This window comes from Tursiops truncatus, chromosome 16 (assembly GCF_011762595.2).
Source record: "Tursiops truncatus isolate mTurTru1 chromosome 16, mTurTru1.mat.Y, whole genome shotgun sequence".
Lineage (NCBI taxonomy): Eukaryota > Metazoa > Chordata > Mammalia > Artiodactyla > Delphinidae > Tursiops > Tursiops truncatus.
Window position 1 is genome coordinate 43,796,845 of NC_047049.1, and position 2,140 is coordinate 43,798,984.

Consider the following 2,140-nt stretch of genomic DNA (forward strand, 5'->3'; position numbering starts at 1 on the left):
CATTTGTCTCTCTTGAGTATTGATTTCTGAGCAGCAAGCATCCAGACCTGATTTGGTAACACTGGGATGGCAGCACAAGGTGTGCGGAGGGTGGGGGTCTTTTCTTTTTATTGCCTTGTTGCACAGGCTAAACATCTGGGACAACGTTGACTACAAGTGGTGAGTAGACATCTTTGCCTTGTTCCCAGTCTTAGGAGGAAACCGCTCTTTATTTCACCATAAAATATGATGTCAGATATATGTTATTCCATAAATGCCCTTTATTAGATTGAGGATGATTCCTTTAATTTCTAATTAATTGACAGTTTTAAATCATGAATGTGTTGAATTTTTTCAAATGCTTTTTCTACATTATAAAGATATGGTTTTTCTTTTTTAGTATGTTAATATAATGAAATACATTGATTTTGAATGCTAAGGCAACCTTGCATTTCTAGGATAAATCCTATTTGGGCACGATGCATTACCATCTTTTATAGATTAGAAGTTTCAATTTGCTATTTTTTTAAGAGAATTTTTGCATCTATGTTCATGAGAGTTATTGATCTATGATTTTCTTTTCTTGTGATGTCTTTGTCTGGCTTTGGTATGTGGGTAATGTTGAATCGTAAAATAAGTTGGAAAATGTTTATTCCTAGAAGAGTTGGTGTACAGTTGTTACTAGGTCTTCCGTAAATGTTTGGTAGAATTCACTTGTGCCATCTGGCCTGTACTTGTTTTTGTGGGAAAGTTGTCAGCTACAAATCGTTTAAATAGGGCTATTCAGGTTTTCTCTTTCTTCTTGAGTGAACTTGGGTAGTTGTACCTTTCAAGGACTTTTTCTGTTTCAACTCTTCAGGTATCTTTCTGTTAGCAATTTCTAATTTAATTCTATTCTGGTGCTAGAATATACCTTGTATGATTTCCATTCTTTTAAATCGTTTGAAACTTGTATTATAGCCCGTATTATGTGCACTTGAAAAGAATGTGTATTATGCTGTTGTTGGAGTATTCTATAAATGTTGAGTTAGTTGATAGTCATTTTCTGTCCATTTGTGCTATCAATTACCTGAGAGTGTTGAAATATCTAACTATAATTGATAAACTGCCTACAGCTATTTCATGTTTTTATTTCATGAATTTTGAAGCCCTGTTATAAATGTATTGGAGCTAGAAGATAACTGCTTTGCTGTTGGATGGTCTCTAGGGGCCATTCAACAGGGCCATTTCTACAGAGAAGAAATTTCCCGTCTCTTGCTGGAGGGTAAGTCCCTGGTTGACAATGCACAGGGGTTGCGGAGGAGGGCAAGTGTGTATGGAATGAGGGGAATGTCCCGTATACAACTGGCCACTAATTTCACTGCTTTCCTTTCATGTCTCACTTCTGTCCTCCACAGTATTAAGCATTTCTGAGTCTGGAGCCAAGCTGGTTCCTTCTTGTCCTTAATGCAAGTAGTATAAATGGTCTCTGCTTCTGCTCTGATACAGTAGCTGTCCTCCTTCCATATTTCAAATTTTTATTGAGACCTCCTATTTACTGGTGGTTTTTCATTTGTTCTCTTCATTGCTGTGGTATTATAAATGTAAAAACTTTCTAGGATTTTAATGCTGTCCAGAGAGATGTTTAACAAAAGCACACTTTCTAGTCCTTTCCCCTTAAGCATTTTGCTTAGCTGACTAAACCCTGAATGATTTTCGTAGCCCCTGCCGATCAGTTGCCACACACTCCCTATGTCTTAGCTTTTCCCAGCTCTACCTCTTGAACCTACTTGTTGGTATCACTTGCTCTCAGGTACCAACTCAATGTCAGTTTTACTCTTGCAACTACTTCGGGCATGTTGCTTTGGACTTTTCCTGGTCCTCATTACCTACGGTTCAGCCTTGCCCTCCATGCTGTTATGTGCCTTTCTTTTCAATGAAAGTACAGTGAGAAAGGTCATGGAGCTGCAAAAGTGAACGTCCATATTTTATCCCCTAACTGGCTATCAGGGTGGGGGATGAGACAGGAAGAATTTAAAAGGTTATAATTTAGGAGTGTGACTACAAGGAGTGATCACATATTCACCAGTATTTTGACCTTAAGATCTTAAATGATCCACACAGAAAGTAAATAGCACCTACCGAATAGGTAAGAATTGTTTTTTTTCATGTTTTTTTGCGG